This window comes from Lutra lutra, chromosome 12 (assembly GCF_902655055.1).
Source record: "Lutra lutra chromosome 12, mLutLut1.2, whole genome shotgun sequence".
Taxonomy (NCBI): domain Eukaryota; kingdom Metazoa; phylum Chordata; class Mammalia; order Carnivora; family Mustelidae; genus Lutra; species Lutra lutra.
Window position 1 is genome coordinate 85,902,953 of NC_062289.1, and position 16,870 is coordinate 85,919,822.

At 52.3% G+C, this 16,870-nt stretch overlaps 1 protein-coding gene across 4 annotated transcripts in view; it reads right to left on the bottom strand.

Annotated features, from left to right (window-relative positions):
• Nucleotides 1-2,886, bottom strand: part of HVCN1 (hydrogen voltage gated channel 1) — a 35,739-nt gene extending 32,853 nt beyond the window's left edge. Inside the window, exons 1-2 of one of the 4 annotated variants that reach the window (XM_047696872.1) lie at nt 2,741-2,886; nt 2,094-2,173 (exon numbers count right to left, since the gene is read on the bottom strand). The gene's annotated coding sequence lies outside the window, so the exon portion shown is untranslated. Of the gene's footprint in view, nt 1-2,093; nt 2,178-2,281; nt 2,408-2,608; nt 2,692-2,740 lie in introns of those variants that run through there. The other 3 variants (XM_047696873.1, XM_047696871.1, XM_047696874.1) reach the window with 3 other exon arrangements.
• Between the last annotated feature and the right edge of the window lie 13,984 nt (nt 2,887-16,870).

The window sequence follows — 16,870 nt, forward strand, 5'->3', positions numbered from 1 at the left end:
AATAGAAAGAGCACATTTATAGAAAAACAACCAGCTTCACTAATTCAAGCAACAGAAAATTTAAAGATACATACATGACCTCTCCATTAAACTAGACAAAACAAAAGTGATAAAACTCAGTGCTTGTGGGGCTGTAGGGAAACTTGCACACGCTGCCAGGCATTGTTTTTCCTTAACAGCCCTCTGGTGATAAGTGGCAAGTGCCTTCAAAATAATCATACTCTTGACTTGAACACATCAGTTTGGAAACTATTATTTCAAATCGTTGGGTACCAAAACACAGGTGCAGTGTGGACAAACTACTTTGGATATGACGGCTAGAACCTGGAAAGACCCCACAAGCCCCACTTTAGAGAACAGCTGAGAAAGGCAGTGGGTTGTTAGAAGGAATAACAATTCTGAGGTCTATGTAGAAATACAGAAAGAAGTCTGTTAAGCAATGACAAGTAGAACTCTGATGGTTGCGCACATGACTGGCAATTGTACAACAAAATTGTAACATTTACTACATGCCAGGCACTGTGCCGGGTTCTGAGTGGGAATCCGAAGTGATGAAGAAAAAGGTCAAGGCACTGGGAGAGAGATACTTTAGCTGGGTAGACAAACAGGGAACCAGGGAAACACGTAAGCAAGGTAAGATCCCCTGAGGCTAAGCATGGGAAGAAAGAGAAGGAGTAATGGTAATGCAGGAAGAGAGCGGGCGAGTGGGGCTCCTGCAGATGCAGTGGTCAGGGAGGACGTGAGAAAGCGAGAAGGCGACTTGGACAGCGGTCCCTGAGTTGCAAAGCGGTAAGTCACAAGAAGATGGCCGGGAAGAATATTCCCTGGAGAAGGAAGACCGTGTGCACAGGCCCCAAGGGGACAAAAACAAAGAAACAAAACAAAACCCCGGCAAGTCCAAGGAAGAAAGAGGAGGTCAGTGGGTCTGCAGGGAACATGAGGTGGGAGAACCCAGGCAGGACACAAGACTCTGACCTTGCAGAGGGCTTGGGAGGCAATGCTGAGGATCTAGCGGTCAAGAGTAGTGGCTGGGAGGCCAAGAGGAGGCAAAAGATGATGCAGAGGGATGGCCAGATTCAGAACATGCTGAGGAGCAGAACCTGCTGCAGGCTCAGATGTGGGGGGAGGAGATGAGGAGCAGGTTTGGGGCAACAAGAGTCTGGGCTTCCTCCTTCTCTCTAAACCTGTGATCACAGAGGGCTTGGGAACCTCGGAGTGGTTCTGGAATTGTGCAAGCGTCAGCCCAAAGATTTTCAAAATGCTGCCCCTACTAGTCTTTCCCCCAGGGACTCAAGAGTGCGAGAAGTTGCCTCTGGCAGCCTTGGCTTACTCAAGAAGCTGTCCGGAAATAGTGCAGATCTCGAAGAGCCCTGACTGACCCGAGGTTAAAGGTGTCAGGCACAGAGGGGTGCTTTCAGAGGAACAGGGAAGAAGCTGGAGGGTGTGTGTGGGGGGGGTGGGGTGGGCATAGCTCTGTGGTAGCCTTGGGCAAGGTGCTGGGCTAATCCTTTATACCAAGTGTCTCACTTCATCTCAGCAGTGCTGTGCGGTAAGTACCATGCTTAGCCCCAGGGACAGTCAAGGGAACCGAGTGATGGAGAGATGAAGCCCCCCGGCTGCTGGGGCTATAAGGGCCCCTGCTCCCAGCAGAGGTGGTGGGGAGAGGTATGTAAGTTCCTGTGAGGGGCAGCACCTCTGCGACCCCGGAGTTTAACCTGTCTCCAACCCACCATTCTCTTTCCTCAGCACACCTTGCCCCAAGACAGGAGTGGTTAAAAGTATTCCCAGGTGGGGCACCTGGGAGGCTTAGTCAGTTAAGCAGCTGCCTTCTGCTCAGGTCCTGATCTCCAGGTCCTGGGATGGAGCCTCACGACGGGCTCCCTGCTCAGCGGGGAGTCTGCTTCTCCCTCGGCCTGTCGCCCTGCTCATGCTCTCTCTCTCAAATGAATAAATAAAATCTTGGAAAAAAGATTTTATCTCAGCCTCCTCCTGGGATACCCAGGACTACCTTCATCCTCACTTCTCCCCCGAAGTCTTCCTGGGTAGGGAGGGGCAGGGATGGTCAATAAAAGGATTTAGGGGTTCACACAGACCTGGGTGTAAGTTCTGACTCTGCCTGCTTCGGCCAGGTGACCCAAGGCAAGTGGCTTGGCCCGAGATTCCGCGTCTTCACCTGTAAGACCGAGACAAGCATGGTACTCACCGCACCTGTTGCTGCCCTCAGCGGGTGATGAAGGCACCTGTCTCCAGGGTAAGCCCGGGACGAAAGGGTAGTTCTTACCAATGCTCCCGTTTTCAAGGGGTGGTAACTGAGGCCAAGAGGGGCTTCCCTCCCAGGTCCCGTGGCACCAGGCCTCCTGCCCTGTTCCTCCAGCTGACTCTAGTACTCTCTGAACAGAGCAGGGGGTCCCCGGGGGAGTGCCAGTCCGCCCGCGCCGGCCGGCGCTGTTACACGCTGGAACAGAGGGCAACTGGGGGCGGGGTCCCAGGCAGGCTGGTGGGGGGCCGAGGTGCGGGTGAGGGTCCGCTCCTCCGAGGGCTCTGGCTGGGAGGGCTTGGGAGAGCGCCTACAGCCGGCGCGGCCCCGTCCCAGCCGCGGAGCACTTACCCCGCGCCCCTCCCGACGGCGGCCACCGCAGCAACTGCGAGCTCCGCGCCCGCGGAGCCGCCCGGCCCCTCCCTCCTTCCCTTCTCGCCCCTCCTCCTGACCCCCTCCCCTCCCCCCAGCCCGCCCTCTAACCCTGCGCCGCCCCGCTCCGGGGCTCTTGCCCGAGTCTCAGGGCCCTTGCCCTGGCCCGTCTGTCTCACGGTTGGTCTCCGGCTCGCCCCCCTCCCCCGCCCCCTGCCGCTCCGTAGGCCCGGGCGTGGCGGGGCCTCCTGCGCTCCTGCAGATGGACAAAGGTCCCGCCCGTGGGAGCCAATCGCGAATCACGAGAATCCGGTCCCAGGCTAGCCAGAGGGAAGGGGTGGGAGGAGGGAACCACTTCCTTCCTCCTTCGGGATGGAGTGGGGGCGGGTCCACTCCCCTCCCCACCACACACACTCCGGGAGGCTGGGCCTGATGTCCAGTGGCACCCCTGTCCTGTTTACTTAGGGGTGGCTCTGAGTGGCTTTGCTTGTCCCCTGCACTGTATCTGCCATGCAGAGGTTGGAGAGTGGGCAGAATGTCCTGAAGGCATGTCCAACCTTGAAGCTGGCAGGCCCGGCCACTCCTGAATGGGGGAAGGAGGTCTCCGCGCCAGAGGAAGGTGCCTTCCTGCCTGGAGGCTGAGCCTCCTTGCTCAGGCTGACTCCTCCTCACCTTCCGGGCCCAGCTTCAATATCCCTCTCCTCCGGAGGTGCTCCAGCACTCTGCTCGCACTTCATTCCTGGCACTGTCCTGGAATCAGTTTCCATTAATTTCTGTCTTCCTAAAAAGATCATTTGTCCCAAACCTCAGGGTGGAGGAGGCCCTCTCCTTCACATCTCCCTGCTTCTGGTTTAGTTGGGGGCAGAAGGAGTCTCAGTCCTGGGAGCTGTATTAGTTTCCCATTGCTGCTGTGACAGGTTACCACACACACAGTGGCTTAAAACACAGATTTGTTATCTTAGGGCTCTGGAGGTCAGTAGTGCGAATGGTCTTAATAGAGCTAAAATCAAAGGTGATGGCAGGGCTATATTCCTTCTGGAGGCTCTAGGGGGGGATTCTCGCCTTTTGGAGCTGCCAGAGCTGGCCTGCATTCCTCAGCTGCTGGCGGCGGCCCTCTGACCTCTGCTATCATCCGTCCTTCTCCACTAGATCCGACCCTTCTCCCTCCCTCCTGAAAGGACCTTGTGATGACATTGGGCCCACTTGGATAATCCAGGCTCCTCTCCCCTTCGCTACATCCTTGATTAATCACACCTGCAAAGTCCCTTCCACCAGGTGTGGTAGCGCATTCACGGGTCCTGGGGAGTGGGATGGAGACATCTCTGGGGGGGCCTGTGGTCTGCCTATCAGGGTGGTATTGTTTCCATTGGCTTCCATGGAGTCTGCTTTTCCCAATCCTGTCCCCCCCGACCTGTAGGGCAGTAGGCTCTCTTAAAAACATCTCCGTCTGGGGGAGCCTGGGTGGCTCAGTTGATTGTGTGTCAGACTCTTGATTTTTGGCTCAGGTCATGATCTCAGGCTCCTGGGATTAAGCCCCGAGTCAGGCTCCACACGCAGTGGGGAGTCTGCTTGAGGATTCTCTCTCTCTCTCTCCTTCCCTCTCTGCCTCTCCCCCATCCTCCTCCCACCCACGCTCTCTCCCCTCTTAAAAACAAAAACAACTCAGTCTCATCTGACTCCTCGGTCACATTTTCTTATTGCAACATTCCTATTCCATTCCTTAACCCCAGTCTGGCCCATTTTATTTTTTTAAATATTTATCTGGGGGGCGGGAGGGCCAGAGTCTGAAGCAGACTCTGGATCTCACAACCCTGAGATCACAACCCGAGCCAAAACCAAGAGTCAGACGTTTATCCGACTTTGCCACCCAGGAGCCCCCTATTCTGGTCCATTTTACACATCAATCTTGTTTTTAATTAACAATGTCCCTCCCATGGGGCGCCTGGGTGGCTCAGTGGGTTAAGCCGCTGCCTTCAGCTCAGGTCATGATCTCAGGGTCCTGGGATCGAGCCCCGCATCGGGCTCTCTGCTCAGCAGGGAGCCTGCTTCCTCCTCTCTCTCTGACTGCCTCTCTGCCTGCTTGTGATCTCTCTCTATCAAATAAATAAATAAAATCTTTAAAAAAACAACAACAACAATGTCCCTCCCCTACCAGTGCCTGCTGGACAGAGTGGAGGGTGTGTGCACTGGCCTGGTCTCTGCATTCACTCCCTCAGGACTGGGAAGAGGTGGAGAGAACAGGTATCAGGTATCTTCTCACCTAACTGCCCACCCCAGGGCTGCATTCCTCTTTCCATTGGCTCTAACAATTGCTTCTGCAGTTACAAGCTTAGTGTAGACAGCTGGTGGCCTCAGCCGTGCCCCTGGCTTGATCTCTCATCATCCTTCCCAAGTGCTGCCTCCCTGCCCGCTCTGCTGTGGTCCTGGGGAAGCCCACAGCTGCCAGCCTTAGCTGTGCCCTGAGCCTGCGACCACCAGCAGGGACTTATTTCCATATTCTTGAGGAATCAGGCTCCTAAGAGAGCAGGTTAGCAAGTAGGGAGAATTTGGTCATGTTCTCAATATTTCCGTCCACAGAATGCCTCAGTCTCCTCAGTGGGACGGGAAAAGAGCTCAATTTTGTCACATCGGGCACATGGTAATTGCTTTACATCTCTACGGCATGAATTAATACATGGATATTGAGGATAAGGCTGCTCAGTGTCACCTGTTCTATTCAACATCGTAGGGAAGACCCCAGCTAATGCAGTGAGACAAGAAAGGAGGCGAGAAAAGGGGGAATCTCCCACCTGTGATCTATGTGATTATCTGCCTAGAAGATCCAAGAGGCTCAACAGAGCCATGTTGGATGCCTGCCGTGTGGTAGGCAGGCCCTTTCCAGACACTTAATATAAGATAAGCAGCTCCATCCTCAGAGAGCTCCCGTGTGAGTTGGGGAGGCAAGGCTCGGGCACGTTTCTCTACGGTCCAGAGAGTCTAAGAGGCTGGTCATTTAGGATAGGAAAAAATTACTTTACTTTCATCAGCTGAAATTGAACATTTCCTGCCATGATGAATGCAGGTAACAGCCCACACTTGTATTAGCAGTACCCACGGCTTTGTCGTCAATGAGATCACAGATGTCTTCAAATCACAAGACAGTTATTGCAGATATCCTAAAATCTAGGTTATATTCACCACTGCTTCAAAATTCCTGTAATTACTAAACCAGCTGTCAGTTCTCATATATTTATCACAATTTAAAAAATAATTCAGGGGCACCTGGGTGGCTCAGTGGGTTAAAGCTTCTGCCTTCGGCTCAGGTGGTGATCTCAGGGTCCTGGGATCAAGCCCTGCATCAGACTCTCTGTTCAGCAGGGAGGCTGCTTCCCCCTCTCTCTCTGGCTGCCTCTCTGCCTACTTGTGATCTCTGTCTGTCAAATAAATAAAATCTAAAAAAAAAAAAAAAAATTCAATAACAGCATTTCAAGATAATGGGTCGTTTGTAATGCAAGGCATTCTATATTACATAGTTAAAAACATTACCCCAGAGAAGAGGACCCATGTTGCAAAAAAGGATTAGGAACTCCCGCTTTAGAGGAAGGACTTGTCCTCTGGTTTGAGCAATGCCAACGCAGTCCTCTTGCACAAGGGAGTCCCTGCCCCCCACTGCACATTTCTTATCAAGCAGTAAGCCCAGCTTGCTCAAGGACGAGTCTGTCACTGTTCCAGGAGCTCTCTGGGAGCCCGCCTTTTGATGTTCGGGGAACATTCTGAGGAAGGTCAGAGCATGGGCCCTAGGTCTGGCCTGCTTGTGCCCCAGGAGAGCTGGCACTGGGCCAGGGCATGGGCTCACTCTGGCTTGACGCAGTGGGAGAGAGGGCTGCCTCTGCTGGTTTTGTTTCCTCTGGGCCAGTTTTCAGCTGCTGCAGTTGACTACTTCCCTTTCTAGGGCAAAACCCTGGTTCTGGCTCTAGGAGAATTCGAGGAAAGAGAAAGGAGGAGAGAGAAGTCCATGAGATCTCAGCCGGGGCCCTGTTTGGAATTTTCCAGAGTTACATCTGCTGTCTGGGTCCAGAGGCTGCTTTGCCAGCAAGTGTGATTCATCTAGAGCAGGTGACAGCCACACAAGCCTGGTGTACCTGTACATGATCACGTTGCTACATTAAAAGGTCATGGCTAACTCTGACCCCCTCCTCTGGTACTTGGTTCAAGCTTCTGCTTTATAAATAGTTCAGAATCACGTGGAGGAGTAGAAAGGAGTCGGCATCAAAGAGATCTGGCTTTAAATCCTGCCTCCATCCCTTCCCTTGCTAGCTGATGTTCTTTCCTTAATTGAGCAAGTAGCGTCCGAGTGCCAACTATGAGCTAAGCACTGAGAACACAGAGGTGAATGAGACAGAGCCCACCTCCTCTCAAGGAATTTACTCTCTGTAGGGAGGCACACAAAGACCCAGTGGTGGTATTATGAAAGAAACAACCAGGGGGTTATGGCAGAGAATTACAGTGCTGGGGAGAGAGAGGGGGTCCCACTGAGGTAGGAGGGTTGGGGAAGGCCTCTCTGTGGCATTTAAATTAACACTGAAAACTGAGGGAGAGCTGATCATGAAGGGAGAGGAAAGCCTTCTACCTAGTGGGAACAGTATGTGCAAAGGCCCTGAGGTGGGAAAGAGCCTGGCTTGGTGAAAAACCAAAAGGAAGCCAGAATTATCCCAACATGGTGGGAGGGGCAGAGAGTGGGGAGAAGTAGGTCAGAGAGGAGAGCAGGGGACGACAGGAAGCATTGGAGTTCATGCGAAGTGCAAGAAGCCATGGGAATTTTAAGCAGGGGAGGGACAAGATAAGATAAATTATTATTGTGGTGAAATACACATAACATAAACTTTACTACTTGAACCGTCATATACGGTCAGTACATGCATAATATGGGACAGCGCTCATCACTACTCCGTTCCAGAACTTCTCTGTTATCTCAAAAGGACACCTGGTACCCATTCAGGAGCTGGTCTGCATTCCCACTCCCCTCCAGCCCAAGCACCCACTGACCTGCTTCCTGTCTCTGTGGATTTGTCTGTTCTGGACATTTCCATCACACAGAGTCCTACAATATGCGGCCTTTTGCGACTGGCTTCTTTCACTCGGCATGTTTTCGAGATTCCTTCATGCACCTCATTCCTGCTGTGGCTGAATATTCCCTTGTGTGGCTTGGTCTGCCTGGTCTTGGTGCCATGGTCTGCTTATATCTTCATCCACTGAACAGTTTGCTTTTCCTGAGGTAACTCTGGTGGCTGACTAGGGAGCTGATCTCAGGGAAGGCACAAGTGGGAGAGCAGGCCAGGTAGTGGCTGGGAGTAGGAACAGAAAAATGGGCATGGATTCGGGGGGTAGAACGGATACAAGACCGGACGGCGTGTGGACCAGATATGGAGGGGGAAGGCGAGGAGGAGCGCCCGAGTGTGGCGTGGTGCCACCCCTGGGACAGAAAAGCCCGGGAGGGGACATCCCAGTTCTTGGTGACTATATCTGAATTATCGAAGTGGAGGGGTCACGTGTGCAGTAGGATTTGAGTCTGGAACTTGGGAGAGGGGTTCGGGGTGCGATGTTGTGATAGAAGAAATAGATATTTTGGTCTTTGCCCATGGCTCCTGACCAGAGCCGCCTAAAATCCTTATAATTTCCTAAGTGATAAGAGCACTAGGAGCATCTTATAATACTTGTTTTTTGCCCCCAGCTCTTGAAAAGGCTCCAGAAGTGATAAAGATGAAAGGAGCATGTGCTGTAATTCATAACAAGTCCCTTTCCAACACACCTGAGTGTATGTGAATGAGGTCACTTTTGGAAAACCCTGAAGGATGGGGGGAGCTGGTTGTCAGGGGCAGGAACTTTCCGTCCCACCTCTACTCCCCTTCCTCCCACTCACTCCCCAGCCTCCGGGGGAGGGGAGGGGTCTGGAGGCTGCTGTGAGTGCACCATGGAGTCTCCCATCAAAACTCTTAAGTGTCGGGGGCACCTGGGTGGCTCAGTGGGTTAGAGCCTCTGCCTTCGGCTCAGGTCATGATCTCAGGGTCCTGGGATCGAGCCCCACATTGGGGTCTCTGCTCAGCAGGGAGCCTGCTTCCTCCTCTCTCTCTCTCTGTGCCTGCCTCTCTGCCTACCTGCGATCTCTGTCAAATAAATAAATAAAATCTTTAAAAAACAACAACAACAACAACTCTTAAGTGGAAGAGTTGAGAGACTTTCCTGGCTGGTGAGCAGGTGGAGGGAGGTGCTGGGAAGGTAACGTGCCTGGAGAGGGCCCCAAGGTATTGGGCCCAAAACCTTGCCTCATGCATGGCTCCCACCTGGCTGTTTATGCGTCCTAGGATAAATCCTTAATTATAAGAAAACCATTTTCCTGAGTCCTGTGAGCCATCCTAGCAAGTTATCGAACCCGCGGAGGGATCATGGGAACGTCTAGTTTATGAAAGAGGCACAGGTGACGACCTGGACTTTCAAATGGCGTCTGAAGTAGCGGGGGGCAGGGTGCGGGGTCTCATGGGACAGCACTTAACCTGTGGGGTCTGCGCTAACTCCAGGGCGTTAGTGTCGGAACTCCTGGGTATGGAAAACCCACACATTTGTTGACACAAAAGTACAGGACGTGGAGAAACACGTGGGGTTTTTCTCTGAGGGGATCATCAGCACAGAGCTGGTATCGAAAACCCTGAAGCAGGCTGAGAGCCTCCTCCCGAGGTGTGGACAAAGGGCCCAGCGCTGAGCTAGAGGCTGAGCAGGGAGGAGAGTCTGCAGAGGAGCCACAGAGGGTAACTGGAGGTAGAAGGAAAAGCCAAAGGTGTGTGGGTCCTGGAGGCCAAGGGCCCAGTGGTCCAGGAAGACAGAAGTGTGAGTGTGTCAGAAGCTGAGGCGAGTGGGCTGACAGGGAGGGACGGTGCAGAGAAGGAGGGACACAGAGAAGAGACTCAGGAACCACCCGGAGCAGTGGCCGCTCACAAAACCAAGCCGAGAGAGGGGACAACAGAGGGAGGACTGGCAGGGCCCACGCAGAGCCCCCAGCCTAGATGGTCCCTAGAATAGAAGAATGTCGGGCAAATGTGTGCTGAGTATTTGTCCCCACTTTCATGCAGAAAACAGAGACTCTGAAAGTTAGGTACAAGGCCACACAGCAAGTCAGCAGCAGAGCCGGGGCGGTACGCATGCTCTGAGTTGGGGTTCTCAACGGACTCCTTACCTGTCTGTGGCAGGAGCAGCGGGTGCTAATGCTTGGGAGCCGAATTCTCCAGTTCTCTGGAATCTTTCCTGCGTTGACATGGGTGAGGCTTAACGTTGGGGCGATGAGGGCAGAAGACCCTGGAAGTATCTTCGGACTCATGTTGATGAGCAGGACCTCGAACTCAAGGACTGGGCCCCACTGCCTTGTTCCACCTGCTGGTTATTCATGGAAAATACTCAACCATGTGGTTCAGCCTTCCTGGCCAGCTGGAGAAGTTTCCACCACTTGGGTCCCTCATCTGCCCAGAAGTGGACCTGGGATTAACCCCTCAACTTCCTTCCACTCAGGAGATTAGTCCAAACCTGTTTTGGTGATTCCATCTGTCCATTGCCATTATGCTTCCAGAAAGGGCTTCCCAGGAGTGGCACAGGAGGGGCCTTCCTCTCTTCTTCCTCCTCAGGTCTGGAGCTCCTGCAGGCATCCGTTTTTGAGAGGTGATGGAGTTCACTCTTGTGTGGGTTGGGGTCTTTGTTGCTCACTTCCAGGAGCATCCAGACCCCATCCATACTTGGGACATTCGCTGCTCAGTGACCATTTCACTTTCCTTTTGGGGGATGAACTTATTCCTGTTGGGTCTGGTCTGGTGGAAGTGTTCACCAAGGTGTCCCCTCTTCTGGAAGGGGCCTGGGGGAGAGACGCAAGGAGACCCTGCACCGTGGGCATCTGCTCACATCTGGGTGGGATCAGCAGTGTGGCAGCCCAGCGGCGGTGACGTCTGTCCGTGCCAAGCCTGGGTCTTGGCCTCCCCTGCCATCCTGTGGGGGCCTCGCGGTCTTCCGATAATTGGCCGGAGTTGGTTTCTCTCGTTGGCATCCAAGGGACCCCGCAAGAGCTGAGGGAGAGAGGAGACAGAGACACCAGTGTGAAGGTGCTTGCCCCAGTGCAGGAGGCAGCCGGCCAACAGCCCACTCGTACACATGAGGCCCACGGAGCAGAGGGCTAGGATAACTGGGAGCGGAGAAGAGCCACCTGCCCGAGGGAGCGCCCACTGCGCACTGGGCCCCGGGCCAGGCATCTTGACCACATCTTCTCTAATCTGCACAACCAACCCCGGGAGGCAGGGGCTCTGAGTTCGGGTGATGTTCTGCTGCAACAGAGGGCCCCAAATTATCATGGCTTCAGCAAACCCGAAGTTACTTCTCCTGCCAAAGCTGGGAGGCCTGACTTGCAGAGCAGGTAAGGTGGCTCCGTTCTAGGGAGCGGCTTCTGGATCACTGCTCTGCCACTCCTGGGGCCTTCCTCCTGGTCAAAGGTGGCAGTGCGTGCATCTCAGGGAGCAAGACTGAGGGTGTGAGCCAGCAAGAGACAACAGATGCATGCCAGCCGTCCCTTCAGACCAGGCTCCGATGCTGCTGCTCGCATCCCATGGGGAGCCCTCGGTCCCGGGACACCTCGCTCCAAGGGACCATGAGAAGTATGCCTTTATTCAGAGCATCATGCACACAGCTAGAAGTCGATGATGGCTGAGGAGGGGCAGGGAGAACTTCGGGAAATGGCCAGGTACTAGATGGATGAGAGAAACAGGGCTCAGAGAATGAAGGCCCTTGTCCAAGGTCACCCAGCTATGAAGGGGCAGGGCAGGACTCGAGCCCACTCTGCCTCTGGGAGCTACAGTTACAGTCACACAGAAGGCAAAGCCACAGGGTGGCTGGGGCAGGAGGCTTCTTGGGGAAAGTGATAGTGAAGTTGGGTCTCCTGGGTTAGGAAAAGGCAGAGGAAGGACATTCTAGGAGCTGAGGTCTAGAGGCTGGAGAAGTATTTGCAAGAAAACGTCCTTTCTTGGGGCAGCACCTTACAAAGTGCTCTCTGGCAGGGCGCCTGGGCGGCTCAGTGGGTTAAAGCCTCTGCCTTGGGCTCAGGTCATGATCCCGGGGTCCTGGGATCGAGCCCCGCATTGCGCTCTCTGCTCCTCGGGGAGCCTGCTTCCTCCTCTCTCTCTGCCTGCCTCTCTGCCTACTTGTGATCTCTGTCAAATAAATAGATAAAATCTTTAAAACAAAAGAAAACAAAATGCTCTCTGGCTACAGCCTGGCCATCTCTGGCGACTGGGGGCTCACGCCTGCCAGAGCTCACTGTTTGCAGGGATAGTTCTCATCGGAGCTCTCCTTTGGAGTGTGGTGGCCGTCTTCAGTTTTTTCCTGCTCGGCATCTGTCCCCCTTCTCCTGGTAACATCAGCTGTCCCCTAGTTTCAGCTCAAGTGGTTCGAGAGTGGCTGACCCAACAAGGCCAGGGGGGTTCCATGGGAGCCTCTGGCTGGGACCCTTTGCTGACAGCTCCTCTGCTGGGACTGCCATTTGCAAGGATGGCTGCACCTGGGCCTGGGGGGCAGCATGTGGAGAAGGCTTGCCCGGGGGTCAGGCCAACACAGACAGGGGCAGAGGCATCTCATGGCTAGAGGGAGGCTACACCATGCGGTGCTCACAGCTGCCTTGTTCACGTGAGTTGCACAGGCCAACGAATTCCCTTTCTGCTGCGGCAGGTTTGATTGGTGCTGCTGTCACTGCCCCCGAAGAGTGACCGACAGAGGCAGAGAGGTCAGGCCTCTTTTCACCACCACCTGGGCAGTGGTGGTGGTGGGGAGGTGGGGGAGTGTCAGTGTGTCTTATTATAGTAGGGTCTGGAGCAGGGTCTCTATGAGTGTGGTCCGTGGACACCAGGATCTGCATCACTCTGGGACGGAACTCGATGAAACCACACGTTCCCAGGCCCCAACTTCCTAATCAGACTCTCTGGAGATGAGGCCAGATCACTGTATTTCTGTCAAGCACTGCAGGGGAGTCCCATGGCACCTAATCTGAGAACCAGTGGATGAACCTGGTGACCTGGGATCCAAACCAGATCCTGCCGCCAACTCGGATGTTAAAAAATCTAGATTTTGGGGCGCCTGGGTGGCTCAGTGGGTTAAGCCTCTGCCTTTGGCTCAGGTCATGATCTCAGGGTCCTGGGATCGAGCCCTGCATCAGGCTCTCTGCTCGGCGGGGAGCCTGCTTCCCCCCTACCCCTGGCCTGCCTCTCTGTCTACTTGTGATCTCTGTCTGTCGAATAAGTAAATAAAATCTTAAAAAAAAAAAAAAAAATCTAGATTTTCCGTAACAACCAGACAGAACCCTTCCACTGACTGGTTGTTGTGCCTGACACCGTGTGAGGAAAGGTTCTCTGTGCCCGCCCTTATGTAATCCTCGCAACCACTGAGCATCTTTTTTTTTTTTTTAAAGATTTTATTTATTTAACAGAGAGAGAGAGATCACAAGTAGGTAGAGAGGCAGACAGAGAGAGAGGAGGAAGCAGGCTCCCTGCTGAGCAGAGAGCCTGATGCGGGGCTCGATCCTAGGACCCTTGGATCATGACCTGAGCCTAGGACCCTTGGATCATGACCTGAGCCGAAGGCAGAGGCTTTAATCCACTGAGCCACCCAGGCACCCCACCACTGAGCATCTTAAAGGAAAGAAATGGAGGCTCAGGGAGGCCGACGGACTTGCCTCATGACACTGCTGGTGAATCTGAAGCCAGTTTTGTCTGTCCCAGAGTCCCCACTAGGCAGCACCATGCGCTAGTGCCTGTTGTCTTTAGAATGGAAATAGAACTTCTTGTTAGGCATGTGGCTTTTCCTCTTAGAGGAGGATCCTGAGGGGTCCCTGGAAGGCTCCATTGGTGAAGCGGTTAAGTGTCTGCCTTTGGCTCAGGTCATGACCCCCCAGTCCCAGGATCGAACCCTGCATTGGGCTCCCTGGTCAGTGGGGAGTCTGCTTCTTCCTCTCTCTGCTGAACCCTCTGCTTGTTGTGGTTGCATGATCTCTCTCTGTCAAATAAATAAATAAAATCTTAAAAAAAGAAAAGAAAGAAAAGGATCTTGATTCTTCCCTACTCCCCTACCACCACCCCATGATTCACATGAAGCCCTACAATTCTGCCTCCCAATGTCATGGGGGTACATCCTCTCTTGTCTTCACAACGACTACCCTGGGCCATGTCACCACTGTCTTGCTTGTAACTGTCTCCGCACACCCGCTCTTACCTTCCTCAGACCTGCTTCCCACCCTGTACTGAGAGCGGTTTTGACACAGTCTCATCCCTTTGTTAGGAAATATCACAGACATTCAAATAATTATGCAGAATACTATAAAACTAAAAAACATGTCTTTACCACCGGTTAAGGAATAAAGTACTTATTTCTTGAATCACAATGTTCAGCAAACTTCTCTGGCTTCCCCTGGCTCTTGGGATCAAAATGCAGGAGGCCCGGCCTGTCTGGAGCCTGCTCCTCTATGCCCGGCGCACACTCCTTTACTCTGCTCCTGCTTGGCCAGCCTCGATTTTTCTCTCATAGGCCAGGCTCCTCCTCCAGGGCTGGCACATCTGCTGTTCCTCCTTCTGAAATGCTTTGCCCACCAGCTGGGTCCAGCCGTTCCTTCTCATGCTCAGCTCTGTCACAATGGTGTTTCCTCAGCAGGGTCTCTCAACACCCCCAGACCAGGCACACCCAGGTGCCTGCCTCATGCACACCTGCCCACAACACTCAGTTCGTGCCTTACTGCCCAATCCTCCCACCAGACTAAATCCACGAGGGCAGGACCTCTGTCTTCCCAGGGCCTGGTGCAAAGTAGCTGCTATAAATAGTCCCTGAATGAAGAAAGCTACTAACGAGTTAACAGCTTTTGCAACCCCGGTAAAATACGCACCATTCATTTACTTGGTGCATGTTTAGGGAGTGCCTACTGGGCTGGGCTACTGTTTAATTTTTTAAAAAAGTGTCGTTTGCTTAGTAAGAACAATCTGCCTCAGTTTCCTCATTACTCAGTCAAACGGGGATCAGAGTACCTACCTTGTGCTCAGTGAGGAGCCTGGCACTCACAATGAGGTGGGAGGGATGGGGGCCGACACCAGGACAGCCACCGGGTTTGGCACCGAACAGCACATGGGCATTACCCAGCTTGTTCTGGGTCTTTTCTTGGGCTGTCACCAACAATGTCCACTTTCTTGAGCCACACCAGTTCGTGCTGGTGGCAACGTTTCTTCTCTACACCCTACAACTTTAGGCTATGACTGCTCATCTAGAGGGATTACGAAAGCACTGGTAGGTGCTCAATGCTTTCCCATCAGCATGGGAGGAATTCACTCCTCTGCTGTTGGAGAAGGAAGCAGAGGGAGAAAGAGCACAAAAAACGACCTCTCACACAATTCCACCCCATTTGCCACCAGAAGGTGTGGGCTGGGCTGGTCCACGAAGGTGATCTGTGAAGTTTTTTCCTGGAAAACAGAAATATACGAACTTGAATGATACAACCATTGATATTTGATAGTAATTTTAAACCATTTTATGGAGAAGCTCCTTTTTTCCCCATCACTCACCAAGTTGATGGAAAACATAAGAAGCTGATCTTGGCTATAAGTAACAGAAAACTTAATTCAAACTGACCTATACAATAAAGGAAATTTGTCTCTTTACTGAACTAAGTCTGGTAGTAGGATAGGTTTCAGGTAGGGTCTGATCAAGACTGGCTGTCTGTCTGCTGTTCTCTTGGCCCTGTTATTCCCCTTGTGTTGGTTTTCTCCTCAGACTAGTGTCCTCCCTTGTTGCAAAACGTAGCAGCTCTAGGCTTCACATTGGCATACCGTGACTTCTAGAGGAGACGGTCCTTCTTGGTGCTGCCCCTCACTCCCCACTCAAAGGATGGTCCTGGGCTTCCTTCTGTTGTTGGAAGGCAGGTTGGCAAGTTAATATATCGAACTTAACAAAAAGCATATACATTTACCCTTTGAGCTAGCAATACCTCTTCTGTGCACCTATCTTAAAGACACTGGGCCAGAAACTCGGAAGGAGGAACTTGCCAGTGGCTTACCATCACACTGCCATGAGGGCATGGGCTGGGAACTGCCCCAGCGTCCACTGGCAGAGAACTGGTTCAATAAGGTATGTACATCCCACCCTGTAGGATCACGGAGCCAGAGAAGGGCAAGAGGAACTCAAATACTGCCATGGAATGGGCGCCAAGAGATTCTGTTAAAGAAAAATGCAAAGTGCCAGCAAGTGTGATAGGCTTCCATTCTCCAAGAAACAGGGGACCGAGGAATATACAGATGTCGTTACTTTCATTAGGCATGCACATGTGCACACACACATGCACGCACACACGCACATGCCCTTAGGAGGATAAACAGAGTGAGGTAAGGACAGGGTGGAGAGGGCAGAGGGATAAGCTAGACTTCTCTGAATGTACCTTGCTTTGTGTACTTGACTTTGGGACCAGGTAATTATTTTATCCTTAAATGCAAAAGCAAAATTAAATACACATAACTTAAAAAGAACTTTAAAACAGTAATTGGTGCATCCCAGTACTAAAAATGAAATCTAAGGACAAAAAGAACTGTAAAAAAAAATTAGTAGTCATATTGTTAATAATATTCTTATTATCAGGGTGCCTGGGAGGCTCAGTCGGTTGAGTGTTCAACTCTTGATTTCAGCTCAGGTCATGATCTCAGGGTCTTGGGATCAAGTCCCATGTGCGTGTCTGGCCCCATGCTCTGCAGGCACTCTGCTTCCCCTTTTCCTGCCTCTCCCCCTCCACAAATAAATAAATACATCTTTTTTTTTTTTTTAAGATTTATTTATTTGAGAGAGAGAGCACAAACAGGGGCAGCAGCAGCGGGAGAGGAAGAAGCAGGCTTTCCACCAAGCAGGGAGTCCAATGCGGGGCTCAATTCCGGGACACCGGGATCATGACCTGAGCTGAAGGCAGACCCCCAACAGACTGAGCCACCCAGGCACCCCAATAAATAAATCTTTAATAATTATGCTGATATGTCCAGTCCAGATTCAGGACTACACAATTTTTACTTTTTTGATATTACATTGTTTTATCTCTTCTCTTAGTAAAAATCTTAGTTCCTAGCAATAGTAACACAATCATGCTTCATCCTACAGTATATATAATGGTTTCAGAATAATTACGAATATTATTTTGTGGCTTTTGAGACTTTTTTTTCTTTTTTA